Here is a 17551-nt window from a genome sequence, read left to right as displayed (position 1 = left end):
GGTTGGGTCTCCGCCCAGAATCGCATGCAGCTCCTCGTAAAAGCGGCATGTTTTTGGTGATGAACTAGAACGACTGTTAGCTTCCCTAATTTTCTGATACGCCTGCCTCAGTTCTTTGATCTTAACGTGGCATTTCTGCATATCCCTGTTGTGCCTATTCAGCATGCCATGAGATCCAAATTTCTTCCAAATTTCTTTTGCTGGCTCAGAGCTGAGCCAGAACAGACTCTTAGCCCCACAGATCAATGAGATCCAAGACCTCAGGTCGGCTCCAGGTTGGAGCGCGTTTGGGGCGTGCAGTCGCCCTGATCAGTTGTGCCGGCAAGCTCTCTCCATGCTGACCTAACAGGAAATGGGAATTCAAAATTTCTTGGGGCTTGAGTGGGGGGGCAATTTCCTGTTTAGGTGGCCATGGTGCAGCAGAGTGCAAATGTCCAGAGTGGTCACAACAGAGCATTATGGGATATCTCCCGGAGGCCAGCAATGTCGATTTACATTGCACTCTGCCTATACTAAAGCTCATTCGACCCATACAATTCAACTTCAGCGCTATGCCATTTGCGGAGGTGGTTTTATTAAGTCAAATTTTACTGCGATTTAGGTTGGCAGAACTGACATGCTAGTGGAGACGCATACTTTATGAGGTCAATATACGCCACATTATGTCGACCTATATTATCAATATAGACCAGGCCCAAGTCTGCACTGGGCTTCAAGGAGTCATAGACATGTAAAGAATGCTGACTGAGAAATTGAGCCTTCTGATGCAGAAACTTGATTGATGCTGAGACCAGTTTGGTTTCTAAGGAACTTGCTGGGCAGGTTCTTTCAGTGCTATGAACTTCCCAGTTACTGAAGAAACAAGATCCTAAGTAGGCACCTATTGTGTGCTAGTGCTGGAAATTCCTTCAGTACCAAAGTGCTGCTCTTATGTAACAAACTGATGCAAGACTCCCTCAGTCCAGGATCTTCCTTGGAAAATGATACGGTCATGTAAACCTGTGGTGTGCAGTGGGGTAGTGCAGTTGTAAGAGCCGAATTTGGCTTTGCAGTTGGAACTTAGTTAACAATTCTGTTGATGATCCATTAGCCAAAATAGCATCCAGCTCACTTCCCCAGAGCTGACTCCAAGTGTATGCAGGGAGCAAATCTGCTCAATAATAAAGTATAATTTTTCCATAGTAACTTTTCAGAGCTGAACCAGGCTATAGATGAAAATAGTTTCCTTGAACTTATTGGTTCATGTGTACTTTGCAGTCTCTTTAATAAAAATACGTTCTGCAGTGTAACTTTGTTGCCTCTGTAGTAAGGTCACTTATATTTTACTTACACTGTTTCATGGGGGGAGAGGGAGTGTGTGTGTGTGTGTGTGTGTGTGTGTGTGTGTGTGTGTGTGTGTGTGTGTGTGTGTGTGTGTGTGTGTGTGTGTGTGTGTGTGTGTGTGTGTGCGCGTGCCAGATCCTTAGCTAGCTCGTTCGACTTCAGTGGAGCTATACTGATTGACATCACCTGGCACTATAACTTTCCCAGCATTGCATTATTCAGCACTTGTTCTAAATGATACTTTACATTTGTACAGCACTTTTCAATCTGAAGGTTTCTAAAGCACTTGCTATTTCTGTCTGAATGACACCACTGATATCCATCCAACTCTGGAGTAGAGAAAGCAGCCAGAGCGCATGCACACACAGGGAAAGATATGTTTTGTGACAGAATATGAATTATAAGGACACCCTTTTCATACCAAATCCTTTACTTGACCTTTGATTCCTGATGGAGGACATTAATGATGTAGTAGCTCTGCTTCTGTGGCAGAGCTCTTGACATTATTGGCACTGTAAATTGTCCTGGATACATTCTAAAGTTACACAAGATATTGATTTATCTTCTGAAAAGAGTTCCTTCCTAGGGGGAAGTTACTATCCATTATGATGATTTTGTTCTGCTTTGAGTACAGAATTTTTAGCACAGAAGTGCAACCCTTCCTTTAAGGCTATATTCCAAATATCACACTATTGTAGCTCTCCATTTCATTCCAAAGCAGGAACAGAGGTGTATTTCTGACTTCAGAGCAACAGTTGCAAATACAAGGGGATTTTTAACTTTACAGTGTTAGAAGCAAAATTTGTGTATATACCTATTACATATGCAAAGCCCATGTTGGCACATAAAATTTTTAAAACTGTGTGCCCATAAGTATTCAGTTAGTTGTGCAAGCCCAATATTGACATGCACAATAGGTTTGGGTGCAATTTAAGAGTCAACATTTTCAGATTGTGGGCAAATGTGCACATTTGCACTTTCTCTGTACTTGAGATAAGAATGTTTTTACAAGTTGTGTCAAATCCTGGTGTCCTTGCTCAGGTGAATAGTACTGTTTAAGTCATGGGACCTAATCCTGTACCTTTTTTGCACATGGAACTCCCACTGAAGCAGGATTTGGTCCCACCATAATACTGTTTCATTTTATAAATGGGTGAAATAATGACACAGCAATTTGTTTTTAATATTTAGCCTTATGTGCTATATAGCCTTCTGTCCTGGAGGAGTTGGGACACTTGCATAAGATGCTGATGAGTGCTGTAGAAAGAGCTATACATTATAGGTGGGGCTGGAAGCTCAGTGTATCATTAAGGTTGTCTAACACATCCCATTATAAGACCCTGTATTCAGTTGCTTATAATTTTGCTAAACTTTTAACCATTTGGGGGTGATATTTTCTATGCTGGTCTCTGCTTCAGGCTTTTTTGAAAGATTTAGCCAAAACAGTTCAACTGTTTCAAAGAATGAGGTTAGGGAAAATACGTTGATTTATGACGTTTAAAAAAAAGAATTCTGATTACTTTTTCTATGAAAGGCTCAAGTACTCTCATGCTTTGGAGCAGGGGCTTGAAATTTTGCAGTGGTGTGATCTTTGTTTTAGGGATGTGCCTTTTGCTGTTCCTGTGAAAATCTGCCCAAATTTGACCAAGTTCATAAGCTTTTGAAAAATCTCAATTCACACATGCTCAGTAGAGACTTTTTAGGGCTTGTCTACTCAATCATTTTATTTATGGCCAGCTGGGGTGTGGTCTAGTTCCTTTTTAAAAAAGACTAGATTATAGTGAACTAACAAACTATTAATATGTGTCAGCAGGGTCCATGCAGACAGTTAGTCCAAGGCAAGTTAGTGTGGGGTAGACTTGACCCTAGCTTGCTATGAGTGAATTGTATGCGTAGATAAATCCTTAGATTTTTAGCCACTAAAATCTTCAAAGACTCTCTGCACCCTTAGCATGTTCTAGTCTCTCATAGCTCTTAGTGTTGACCAGACTTTGTATGTGCCATCTCCAATGAGCAATTGAGCATGCTATCTGCAACCCAATTCTACAGGGGTGAAGCTGCACCTTCCATTTAATGACTGTTCCCAGCTGCTCTGTGGTGGGCCTGGGAACAGAAACTGAGAGTAGGGATCTTGTCTCCTGTGCTCTCACTGATCTCTCTCCTGGAGCCCAGGCAGTCTGGAGAAGGAAACTGCCTTCTCAGATGCAGATGGGAAAAGAGCTGTATCTGAGACTCTTGGGAGAGTAGACTGGGACAAAGAGCCTGGAGTGGGAGACCAGGATGAGAGTATAGGAGTGGAGACTGATACTGACTAGGGTGATGAGCCTGGCAGCTGGGGGGAGAGGTGAGAAGGAGGGAGTTGGGAGCCAGTGGGCGTGGAGAGATTGTGTGTGGATGAGGAGCCAGGATTGAGACTGGTACTGGCTGGACAAAGAGATGGACTGGGATGAGAAGCCTGAGGGGTGGAGACTGGGACTGCTTTGGTGAGGAGAATGGGACTGGGACAAGGGCCCAAGGGTTGGGAAGGAACAGGTTGGAAGAGACAGGATAGAAAAGTCTATGCCTGCTAGACCATGAACCTCTTCAGAGCCTGGAATGGAATGCAAAATCCCTGAGGCTCACCATTCCTCAGCTGTCTGCAAATATCTATGAAATCCACTGCTGAAGTGTCCCATCCCTCTCTAGTGTTTCCACATAGAGGATGACAGCCTACTGCTGCTATCAATTACTCTGTGAGCGCAAATGGCTGAGGCCTCTGCAGTGAGTGGATCTAAAAGTTTCAGCCTTGCTGAGGACACACGCAAGTGTCAGTATGATGCCATTTTTTTTTTAAGTTTACTTTTTTAAAACTCTAGGAAATTACACACACACAATACGTTAAAAAAACGTTTAGGTTGCAAAGTCAAGGACTCAAAAGTTTGGAAATGTCAGAACTGAGGTTGTACAACCTTAATTCAGCTCCCTAGTGCACATGCCTGATGATACAGTCGTTAATTACATAGTCACATACAACTTTTTTCTGTAGGACCCCTGCTCCATTCAGTACACAGGATGGATCTGCTCTGGAGGTGAATCAGGGTTATGTAGTAAAAGAGGAGGTTGACTGTAGGACCCCCTGTCTCATTTGTTGTAGTAGTTGGAAGTGATGTAGTCAATGAGACAGGGCATTGCTAGAAGAAAAAGGATGGGCAATTGAATGCGTCCCTGAAAAATCAGATTCTACCTTCTCTCTGCCACAGAGTTCCTGTGTCATGCTGGGCAAGTCCCTTACACCAAACTTTTCAGAGGTGGTCGCTAATTGTGTGTTCCTCATTTTCTGGGTGCCCAACTTGAGACCTGTAAAATGGAGATAATACCACCCCTAACCTCACAGGGGCATTTTTGAAAATAAATTAATATTTGTGAAGAAGTCAGAGTGCAATAGAAAAGCCTCTGCGTTCAGAGCAAGTTTTGAATAGTATATGGTAAATAAGACGTGGGGCCACATGTTAAACAACGAAGAAACAAAATTTTGAATAGCTGCTCATTTAAATGAGCACTGTCCAGCATGAGCATTGACTGATGCAGGGGTCCCGTGGAAAAAATAGTATATGATCATGTAAATTAAAGACATTATCATAATGCATAAGCACAAGGGTGCTGAATTAAGGTTGCACAGGCAGCTTTGGCATTTCCTAACTTCTGAGTGCTTGATTTGGCAACCTTACAATATTCATTTAACATAGGATTTTTATTTGTAATAATTTAAATAGGTTCCTATTCTAAGCACAGTACACACTGAGGACCAAGTTGAACCCTGGCTTAAGTGGGTTGCTGTCAGCTGAAGGCTTTTACCTGTAAAGATTACTTCCTCTGTCAATTCGGTAAAGCTTGGGAGCTCACCTGTTGAGTTAGGGTTGGCTGATAAGTTATATGACAGTGCAGGGGCTTTGCATCGTGCAGACCAAACTAATGAGTTCCAGCGTGGGTGGTTTGTCAGGCTATTCAGATGGTTAGTTTAGTTTGTGTTTCTGATTTTTAACACTATAAAGTACCCAGACGTGATGGAAGCCAAAGAAGTTTATATATAAACAGCTAGAAGGTTGGAAGGAATGGGTTGATCTTCTGGAAGGGAAGAGCACTTTTCATCAAGATACAAGTCTGTAGTCTCTCCTCACTTCCCTTTTGCCAACTCATTCAGCAAAAGTCCCTGAAGAGCAAGTCAGGCAATTTCGGTATGTCTGACATTAACTATCAGGAAGGCAGAAGTAATCAAACCTCCTTCTCTCCACCTATTCCACCAGTCAAATCATGTCACTCTCTCATATTCACACAATGACCCCCCCATTCTCCTGATATTCATAAAATCCTACAAATGACCTGTTCCATATGGTTGAACTGCAGTGTGTGCAATATACATACCGATAACCTTCAGAATGGAAGGTAAGTGGTTAATTTGACAGAAATTTCCATCCCCCAAGGAGTGAAATTGAGCATTTTCTTTAGAAGTAATGCACCTGGTATAAGAAGGATAAATGATAACAGGTTTGGTGTTCTCTGGTACCTGTCTGCAAGAGGCAATCTTTGAAAATTATCTCCCAGTAGTCTCTAATATGCAGTGCGTGAGCTTGAGTCAGATCTCGGCTATGAAAGGAAGGTATATAGCACTGTGTGCTCAGTAAAATCAGCTGCTGTGCTTGCTCACGAATTATTAGCCCCTCCCCCCAAAAAAAACAAACACACAAAAAACAAAACAAACAAAAAAAATCCATGATTAGTCCTTGAGAGAGTGAGCTTTATTTTTCTGTGAACCAAGAGTACAGCATGACTAATTTCATTCTCTGTGATCCATCTTAGAGATGAAATAAGTCCTTAGTGCCCATCTTAAGTACTGCAGTGTTGACTGGTTATCCTGACAAAATTAGGCTCACGTCTCTTATGACTGCATTAGCTATAGAAACGGGGCTTTAAATTGAAGTTGAGAGAGGTATGACACCAACTCTCTCTTCAAGGTATCTTCTTATTCCAGCTTTTATTATCCAAATTCATTTTCGCTATCGTTTTGCAGTCTGGCGGCAGGCACTTTAATTCAGCACGATCTGTTAGTGTCCAACCTGAATTTTCAGATCACCCACCTGTTATCGTGAAAAGGGAAGTAGTTGTCCAATGGTTTTGTCCATGTGACTAGGCTACTTTTCCTACAATACCTATTGTAAGTGATACCACTCAAGGTGATCTTACTGGGATGCTAACATAACCTGTTACGTAATCATTTGAAATGAGCCAATAGACCACGACATACCAAACCTAGAATTCGAGGCAATGAGCTGAATGCTTTAATTGCTCTCCAACAGGTACAGCATGCCCTGACATGCTCTCAGCAATATTTGGAGCCTTGAAGGGGGTTGGTTTGTGTCTCATCATTTTATATTACTTACCTGTGTTTTATATACCTGTAAATACTTTCATCCCAGGGTGCTTTATAAATATAACAAACCAATGTACAAATTATATATAAACGCTGCTGAAATACATTCACCTCTGGGGTGGCAATCATTTGGCAAGTCACAGCAAAATTATCCAGCAGGTTAGGACAGGAGGTAATAATTTATTGAAGAATTACATCTGGCTTTGGTAATACTGGTAATTTGGTTTATTGTTGGCTACATAGTGACACATGGGGTTATTTGCAAAGTCCACACAGACTGGCATATGTTTTCATAGGCAATTGAAATATGCGAAGATGTCCTGCATTAAGCCTGATTTTTGGGGTGCCGAATGCCCCAATTCTCCCTTTATTCAGGAGTTACTCAACACTTTGCAGCATGGGGCTCACTTCAGCACTGGAGGTACGCAACAATTTGCAGGATTGGACCTACTATGAGAATACCAAATAAGTTGTTTAAGTTCTTCATATTTAATCACTAAGCATCTGCATTATACTATAAGAAAGGGAATGTTGCAATGCATAATAAATGACTGGCTAGAAGCATGAGAAAATGTTTCACCTGTAAAGTGAAAACCCATGTTTTGTGAATTTCACAAAAGAGTGACCCTTCCTTCTCCTCCAGGCTACTTTTTGTTGGTGTCTTTTTCATAGTTTTCACTGTAAGTGAAAGAGAGCCCAGTGAGGAGGGGGAACAGAAGATCAAAAGTACTCATTGCAAGCAGCTCTTTGGCCTGTGAATCTTTCCCATGTTGGCAGCAGAAATGGATGCAGAAGCAGATGCTATAACAGTAGCTCTCGCCACACTGGTACCATATGTCCTCTTCCTAACCAAACCCTCCTCTTTTCTTTTCTCAAGAATCTTGTTCCACAGAGAATCAATCAGCAACAGCCTTTCCCTATTACAGTAGAACCTCAGAGTTACGAACACCTTGGGAATGGAGGTTGTTCATAACTCTGAAATGTTTGTAACTCTGAACACGTTATGGTTGTTCTTTCAAAAGTTTACAACTGAACATTGACTTAATACAGCTTTAAAACTTTACTGTGCCGAAGAAAAATGTTACTTTCTCTTTTTTTTGTAGTTTAACACAGTGCTGTACTGTATTTGTGGGTTGGTTTGTTTTTTCCTCTGCTGCTACCTGATTACATACTTCTGGTTGCAAATGAGGTGTGTGGTTGACTGGTCAGTTTGTAACTCTGGCGTTCGTAACTCTGAGATTCTACTGTAGTGGTTTTTTATTTTATAGCACCCAAAAGTGTGCCAGCTATGTTACAGAAGGCACAGGCTCAATTCTAAAGAGCTTAACTTCTAAACATTAGGTATGACACTAGTGAAGGTGACAACCACTGGAGAGGAGGGGATGGGACAAAGAAGCATTCTGATCATGTGGTTACTCAGTTAAGTAACTGTACACATGTTAAGGCCTGTACACATGTTAATGATTCTGTTAGGCCTATATGTAATAGGTACCAATGGTGAGGAAGGAGATGCTTGTGGGAGAAATGGACAAATGCAGTGTCAGTGAGAGAGTGAGTGTTGGAGGTGTAAATAGTGCCCAAGGCACATGCTAGAGCAGTTTTTGTTCATAGTTTCTTCACACTTGGAGGGGCCACCATGTATCATTATAGGCTTCACTAACTGCCTGAGAAAGAGAAGAGGCAAAGCCAAGAAAGGATAGCAGCAGAGGTGCTTTGAAAAGAAGGATGATGAATGTTGGTCTTACTAAGCAATAAGAAGCAGAGGCCATTACCTGTATGGTGCATATTTAAATAGACCAAATAAAAACTCCCTAGCATTTTGCAGGCCAGTCTAGAAAGCAGAAACAGTTGGGTGAATTGAGTGAACAGTGTGGTCTATTAAGCTGGCAGTCATGTTTTCAACATAATTAGTTGTCCAACAGAGTCCCCAAATTTAGCTATTGCATTTGCATGAGTAATTAAGTATGCTGTATTGAAAAGCACTCTGCTTGCAATGCTTTGTTCTCTGTTTGCTGCAGATCAAATTACTGATGGGTAGATTTGATTTTGAAATAGTTTAAAAAACATTTTCATTACATCTATTGGGGAAAAACAAATTACAGAGGAGAAGGCCTCTTAAATGCCACTAGAACAAAAGGGTCACTTTAAAAACCTATGCAGGCAAACAGGTATTTGAGGCATAGCCTGGTGGACTTTGTTTAAATAATTCTCCATTAATGCAACAATTAAGGTGACAGTTACAATCAGAAGAATCAGATAATGCAAAAATACAAAATCCCAGCAACAACATTTATCATTTGTTGTATATCCTGGTGGCTTTATGGTATGTGTTTCCCAGCAGGGAGCGTGATCAAGTGCCTCTGTGCATTGTGCTTGTGGGACATAGTGCCCATTTGTCACAGAATCCTCTTCAAAGCTGTCTTCACTGTGGGATTCCACCAGTGAGAATGTGCAGACGTGATTCTGGTTACTGGTAAATAACTTCTCTTTATATATTAATCTTCTCATTTAACAAGCAAGACAATAATAGAATAGAAGAACCTCATGAAGGGTGTGATCCATTTCCCATTGCAGTCCATAGAGTGACGCCCATTGACTTCAGTGGGAGTTGGATCAAGTATTTATTCACCCTTTGCTCTTCTGAATGCTTCCCAATTTGTACATCTTCAGTTGTTTCTCTCTCTGCTTTGCCGCAAATGGTGTTTAGCAAAAATAGTTGCGTAGTAAGATCTCATATTACTTAAATTTTATTTTTACGGAATAAGTTACAGAACATGTTATTAGTATGGAATGAAGTATTTTATATAAAACAGTTGTCAAATAAATGAACAAAATAAAGTACCTTTCGGGATGCAGTTTGCTTGGGTTTTTAAGCTGTTCTCTTAGTAATTAACCAAGTTTAATAGTTCACAGAAATCACAGGTGTGAATGAGAGAGATTCTGTGCTGTTCATCGTATTCATAAATGATCTGGAAAAGGAGGCAAACTGTGAAGTGACAAAGTTTGCAGACGATACAAAATTACTAAAACAAGTTAAGTCCAAAACTGACTGCAAAGGGTTTACAAAGGGATCTCACAAAACTGGGCAACAAAAAGACAGATGAAATTCATATAAGTGCAAAGTAATGTACATTGGAAATCATAGTCCCAGCCATACATATAAAATGATGGGGTCTAAATTACCTGTTACTATGCAAGAAAGAGATCTTGGTGTCATCGTGGATAGTTCTCTGAAAACATCCGTTCAATGAGCAGCAGCAGTCCAACAAGCGAACACAAGGTTGGGAACTATGACAAAAAGGAATAGACGTTAATAATGAAAATAGCTTACTGCCACTCTAAATCTGTGGTACACCCCCATGAATACTGTCTGCAGTGCTGGTCGCCTCATCCTAAAAAAGACATGTTAGAATTGGAAAAGGTATAGAGAGAGACAACAAAATGATTAGGGGTGTGTGGAACAGCTTCTGTATGAGAAAAGATTAAAAAGACTGGGACTGTTCAGTTTGGAAAAAAGATGACTAAGGCGGGATATGTTAGAGGTTTATAAAATCTTGACAGCTGTGGAGAAAGTGAATAAGGATGTGTTATTTACCCCCTTCACATATCACAAAAACTAGGGGTCACAAAAAGAAGCACTTAACGCAAAACACAGTCAACCTGTGGCACTCCTTGCCAGGGGATGTTGTGAAGGCCAAAAGTATAACTGGGTTAAAAAAAAAATTAGATAAGTTCATGGAGGATAGGTCTGTCAGTGGCTAGTAGCCAAAAATGGTGAGGGATAAGGCAATTTTTTTGTAATGACAAGAAGTATTTTGTGTTTTCCATTCTTCCATAATTCAAAAACAGCTCTTAAACGTTCAAAATAAAATCACTCACAGATAGGAACTATGCCTGAAAGATTTCAGCTTCCAAAGTGAATTTTCAGAAAGTTTATCAGCAACTGAAAAAACTAGGTTATAAAGGAAAGGTATTTTTCAACCTTAATTATAACAGACTGTCAGTGACTTCTGTTTCAAATTATAAAAATCTAGAGAATAAAAGGACTATGAGCATAGAGTGGCACATATTTTATAAAGGACAAATCTTGCTAGACAAGCATGGTTTTCTTGGATACAATTACAAAATTAGTAGATGAAGGGGATGCAGTAAAAGTTACATCAGTACTTGAGTAAAGTATTTGATGGTGTCCAATAAAATCTTACATGAAAAATTGAATGCAAATTTCTTTGGATATGAGCCCAGCCATTGGCTCATGCACTGTAAACCAGGTGTAATGAGAAACTTACGAACTTAGCAGGGGGTGTCTGGTGGGATTCTGCAATGAATTAATAGGTTCGATTTCCTTAAACATTTTCATTAATGATCTGGAGGAGGTGGTAAATAGCATGCTAATTAATTTTCTGATGGTACTAAATTAGGAGGAGTTGTGAAGGCTAGTGAGGATAACAAAATAATATAAAAGACCTTAGAGAGGGTAGAAAAGGATCAGGGAATAGCAAAATGAGATTCAGCCTCTCTGCTTCCTCTTTCTATCAATCGTCTGTTTCTTCTCGACCTATGCCTGTTACATTTCTCTCGCTTTTGTGTGTAAAAATGTTCGTGTTCAAAATAATGAACAATCTGAGGAGTATATGACTCAATTTTGTAAATATTGCTTGTGCTTTGGCCACCTCTTCACCCTTGTATGTACTACACAAAAAGTTCAGTTTCTCAGTACATATCAACCCTTTTCAGAATAAAGGCTATCCTTCTGCTTTCCTACTAAGAGCATTAAGCACAGGAAATAAGCTTCGTTTTTGTGCATCTGTAGCACAGGACACAACAATCCACTCACATAAAATCAGACCTTTCAAGTCTAGGCCCATTGGAGATGAAGCAAGCAGGCTGACAGTGGTGCAAGGGCAATTTTAGAGGCTCATACCAGTAGGGAATGTGCATGCACCTCATTAGCTGGATAGTCAACATATAGGTCTAGAACCTTGGCTATAGCCAGGGAATGTGCAGCACAGCTCAGGGGAGGCATTATCCTTTTTTCCTGAAACTAATGAATACTCTGGCATCAGATAACTTTTGCAGGATACTCAAATTGCCTGTCACAGCCTTTAGATTTTTTTTTTTTAATATCACAGTGCTGCTGTTTTGTTTTGCAGGTAACACACATATTGACTTGTGTATTCTTTTGTTGCCTATATTAAATAAAATGCCTCTTTCCCCATTCGCCCACTCAAAAGAAAACAAAGAGATGAGATAGGTAGATGTTATCAGACACTTGCTCATATATCAAGAAAATTATTTCCTAGAACTGTAGAGCCACTTAGTGAGTCATAGCTATGCTTTTCACACTATTAATAGATTTTCCAAGTGTCAAGCCAGGATACTTACTCTGGGGGGGAAACATAAGGGTGATGGAGGAGGTAAAGGTGGATAAGTGGTGGTTTTAGTGGTTATCAGGGAGAGGTGTGTGTGTGAGGGTGAAGGGGGGTGGAGGGTTTGCGGAGAGTGCCTTTACCTAGCATCAACCAAGCAAATGCCTTTTCCTTTACTCTATGGATTTGGCTCTACATCAGTGAAGAACTGGTTTAAGTATTGGTGTGGGAAGCTCACTGGAGGGGCTGGTGTTAGGAGTGCACAATTTCATGGTCTCTCAAGTAAACAGAGTAGCTTAGTGGGATACTGGCTCACCCCTCCTGCACTCTGTCATGTATTTGTTGTATGGAACTAGTGGAGCTCTCTCTCCAAGGAACTGGTGTATTTATGATGTGCAAGTTATGTTATACATATGAAATGAGTTCTACTGAATTGGTTTAGTGTAAAAACCATTTTAGTCCATCTACAAAAAAATGTTTGTTAACCTGAATGGAGACCATTGATATCCTCCATGTCATGAGGTATCTGAAGTCTTATTGGAAATCTAGGATGATAGACATGTTTGTTCATCTTTAACTAATAGTTTAGAAGGAATTCACGCATAGGTATGTTACATATATTATATAATCAAAATCCATGACGTTATCTACTGTGCGTGTGTGCGCACGCGCACACATGTACTTGCATGTAGGATGGGATGGTGAGATACAAAAGCTTTAGCAATGTGAGTTTGGGGAAAAAAATATTAGAACTAATTTTTGTATCCCTCCACTGGAAATCCAGGTTCCTTAGTTACGATGAATCATTTTCAGGGCAAAGAGGAAGACAGAAAAACTAAAAATGTCTGAAAATAGCTTTTTCTTCATTAACATACTACATCAGGCTCTTTCATGGCTCGGAATCAATGGTGGGTCCCATTGGGAATCTCCCCTTGCCAGTGGTATAAAGCTCTCCTTTGTAGTCTTGCAGGGCACAAGATGATAATTTGAAAGTCATTTACATTTTGCATGTAAAGAGAAGTTGATAATGGTGCAGGACTAAATGTTAGTTGCCCTGGACCTCAGGCCAAAGCAGTTGTTGTGAGGAGAGTCCATACTTCAGGGTGAGAGTGGTAATGTTTCTCTAGTAGGTTGGGTGGTTGTTGTTTTATAAACTGCTTAGGAATTTAGAAAGTTAGATGTGTAGTCTCAAGGAGACTGGATAATGGCCAGAGGGTGGGAGAGATTGTCAAAGGTGCATAATTCATTTAACACATGGCTCTATGTTACATCACATGAATATTACCTCCATACCACATATATGATAAACATACGTGTATATATGATTTACCTGTCTTCTACTTTATTGCCTTAAAATTGCTGTAAAACAATTTATGGTTCAATCCTGTCCCCCTTGTGCACGTATGCAAGGAAAAAGAAGGGCACAGGACAGTCTGGTATATGTCGTGTGTGGCATAAGGGCAAGCAGTATTCTACATTGCAGAGGCAGATCTGTAGGCACACCCTATGCATCAATGATCCAGGGTGCATGCCACAGCCTATGGAAGTTTAGATTGGTGGACAAGTGGCACAACGGGGTCACTAGCCAGTCAATGCACATGTGGCAAAATCTGCAGCTAACCCTGACCAGTAGCAAATCAAGTAGCTCCTTTCACTACTGGTTTTTTCGGTCAGGCATGACTAAGCTCTTATTGTTTAAGATGGCAACGTGACCAGTCATTTGATCCTTGTCCAAAAAGAAAAAAAGTTACAACTGTGAATTAAACTTCTGTGTGAGGTGTATGCAGTGCAGGGGTCCCATTGCTTTAGAAGCTCTGCATGTGACTTTCACTTTAGTTGTCAATGTAATAGTAACCTATTCTGTTTTCCATTTGTTTATTTATAGTCTTGTTTTCAATCTCTGCAAAACTTGATATAGGTACAAAGCTTCAGAAATGTACACATAACAGAATAATAGATAACTGTGATTTGATTACAAGGCAATGATTTAAGTTGACAGGTTTAGCTGATAACATAAAACACAAAAAAGAAATAGGATCAGTTTATAAATGTCAGCAGAACCCCTGAGAGTGAGTTGCTGCCTTGAAGCTGACTCTGGTGCTGTTATTTTGTGTAATATATTACAAGAAGAAATAAACGGATGTCTGAAAAAATCTGGCTGACCAAGATTAAAAGAATAGGGCTATAAATTAAATTCTTCCTTTATGTCACTTTAAGCAACTTTCAAGACAGGCAAAATGTGACTAAACAAAAAGGATGCTAACACTCAAGAAAGACCTTAGAAGCACCGTGTAGTTTTAGTATGCCAGTACTTTTACATTCAGATAGGTTTAATATAAAAGCATCACAAAAGATTTTGGATTGAGAGAGCATTTTCTCATAAAGCACAGACATGTTCTTTTTTTATAGGTAGGCTGGTCTCCAATTGGTGAAAGTGCAGACTAGGGTAATTCTCTAAGCCCAACTGAATGCTGGAATTCACTAGGTTAGCAATAGTGCACCAACCTATTGTGTCCATTGTAGCAGCAGCTATTAGATAAAGTAATGATATCTACCGGGGGTATAAAATCATAGCAACAGAACATTATCACTGGATCAACATCTTGCTTTGAAAATAAGTGTCTTAGCTTTGCCTTGACACTTATTTCCCATAAATGCCTCAGAGTTTATATAGCATCAGGAGTCCTTTATGCTGTGGTAATATTTCTGTACGATGGATTTTATCTATTATTTACAACTAAGAGGTTGGGAGCTGGTTGGTTTAGGGGATGGTAGTGGGATGGAGCGCCTTGCACCTGTGTGCTCACTGATTCAGATCTGATCCCAGAAATACATTGCCATCAGACAGACCTTTGGCCACCTATGTAAAATGAATTGGGGTCTTAATCTGGTTAGTATTAGACAAGTGTCCACAGTACAGAAGATACCACCACGTCCTCCTTGTTGACAATCTCGGCAGGGAGGCCAAAAGCTAAATATGCATGGTGTCTGAACAACTCTCATGGTAGATGTCGTCCCTCCAAGTCATGGTTGGGTGTACTGGCAGGCAGTGGGGGCGTTTGACTTGCTGCTCCTCATGCTGTGTCTGTTCTTTGGCTAAAGAGAGGTCTGATGCTTTTTACCAGCTGTAAATTCATTGTAAAATAATAACACTAAATATTCCCCAGTGTAAAAAGAGAGTCCTTCCCTTGTGCCAAAGATCTGGAACATTTTAGGGTTATTGCACAAAGACTGTTGTTGCAAATGAGACTCTCTTTTTGCAGTTAAGTGATTCTCCTTTATATTGCTGCACCATGAGACTTTGCTGCTGTCTCAAATGATAGAAAAAGATGCTTGATGGAATGAATATTATTTATCTTTTATATACATGTAACCAGAGGTTTTTCTGGTGTGTCCTTAGTCAAACTGTTCAAGAAAGTGTGAAAACCCAGAAGCAGAAATATTTGTGTCATTCTTCTGATAACAAAATCCATAATTCAATTGTGCTGCATTTGTAAGCTTGCATACCCTGGGATTCACATTCACTTTTATTTACTGGTTGCTGAAAATAGAAACTAAGAGAAATAACAACGTGAGTCATTCAGTCCTACCGTAGTCTGCTCTTCTTCTTCCATCTCTTTTTCTACATTTCTTTTAAGTAAAGCACATCATCCTTGTTCGTGTCTCTTGGCAACAGAGTGAACTGACGTGGCCAGATAGATGCATGTGGAATGTGAAAGCTAGAGTAGCTGTACTGTTCTAACAGGGACATTTATACCTGGCTACATTTGACAATTCATGAATTGCTTGAGAAAATACTGCATTGTAACCTCGTTACCTCACCAGGTCAAAAGCACCTGGAGATAATCCTATTCACTTTGAGACTGAAAGTACCTTGCTTTCTTATAATGCTTGTCTCAGTCTAAATGGTATTTAGACCTAGTGAAATCTAAGAGGCAAAGATTTTGATTTGTCTGGAAATCAATCCCATTCTAGAACTCCATTTTACAATCGGTATGTTGTTGAAGAACCCTCAGTCAGATGTCTCTTGGCTGATAGAGTGGAGATATGGCTTGTCCTTTTTCTCAAGACTTCAGTAAAGCCTTTCTTTTATAAGCATGTTCCAGTTGCTCTCTGACTAGGTGGCACAGGAGGGGAACACTTGCTATCACTTCATCTTTCATCAAAGTTCATCTTCTAGAAATGAGAAAGAGAATGGGAAAATATTTGTCATAACAAAAATACTGTTCACTTTGTAACTTCTTTCTTTGCAACTGGGAAAAGCCCCCCCACAGTCTGAGGCACGAGACTCATGGTGGAAGATCTACAGAGTGTGAGACACTGCTCATGCTCTCTCTCTCTCTCTCTCATATGAACATTTTATAATCAGTCTGTTTTTGTCTGTTTTCCTTAACCTAGAGTGAAAGGGCATGTATTTGTCTCTTTGTTTATGACACCCAGCATTCCCTACTAAAGGGAAATGGAGGAAAAGACAACTTGTTTTTATCATAAATATATCTTGTTAGAAGAGGAAATCCTCTAGTCTGGACTTCCCCCCCACCCGTGTACTTAGTTGTTTTTAGCTACCAAAAAAAAAAATCAACTTTGACCACTTCTTATCTGAGGATGTGTCGCACACTCCAGGCTGATGCAGGAGAAGCACTTCAGGAACCAATACCTTTGACCAGAGAGATGCCTCTGTGGTCTTATGTGGCTGGAGTCCACCCACTAGTTCTCCAGACTAGAGGCTTTCATATTTTGGGAAGATATACAATATTTATAATAAAATGAATTATTGATGCCTCTAGTGCCCTTCCATAGGAAATGTTGTGTCTCAAACACAGAGAGACAACAATACTCTTTCACTCTAGATGACTTTTAAAATAAGGAAAACAGACAAAGGAAAAGACTAAATACAAAATCTTCATATGGGGCGGGGGAGTGAGAGCTAATTGTGTGTGTGTGTGTGTGTGTGTGTGTGTGTGTGTGTGTGTGTCACTCAATAAGGTCTGCCATCTAAAACCCCCTTTCAGCCCCACCCCCATCAGACAGTCAAACTTCTTGAATTAAAAGGGAAAGTACACAGAAAATGGAATCATACCTCACAGGAAATCTTGCCATTTCCCCCTCATCCATGGAATATAGATCCTTGCTGAAATCTTCTCAGTTAGCTTTAACCTCAATCTTGTGACTAGGCAAAAGTGTTTTTAGAGGGATTTAGATGATTGACTATGAATTTTCTATCTCTTTGTTGGCATTTAATATTTGTCAAATATTCCTTTAATCTGACATCTCAGTACCTTACAGAACAGCAAACTAATCTAATTAATATCCAGAATATACCTGTTGAAGTTGAAAGGATCCTCTGCTGCATGCATTGACCCTGTGTAGGCAGCTATGGCTGTAACACACTCTCGGGTATGTGTCTCAATCTGAAATTCAACAAGTACATTGAGGTGTGATAGAATTACTG

General features: G+C 40.1%; 1 protein-coding gene across 1 annotated transcript in view; it reads left to right on the top strand.

The window, feature by feature from the left end:
• The window catches only part of SIL1 (SIL1 nucleotide exchange factor), a 171206-nt gene that overhangs the window by 66648 nt on the left and 87007 nt on the right, over window positions 1-17551 (top strand). The window lies entirely within an intron of this gene.

Source organism: Emydura macquarii, unplaced genomic scaffold (genome assembly GCF_026122565.2).
Source record: "Emydura macquarii macquarii isolate MOO-44397 ecotype Brisbane River unplaced genomic scaffold, CSIRO-AGI_Emac_v2 contig_2768, whole genome shotgun sequence".
Lineage (NCBI taxonomy): Eukaryota > Metazoa > Chordata > Testudines > Chelidae > Emydura > Emydura macquarii.
This window is presented reverse-complemented; position numbering and strand designations above follow the sequence as displayed.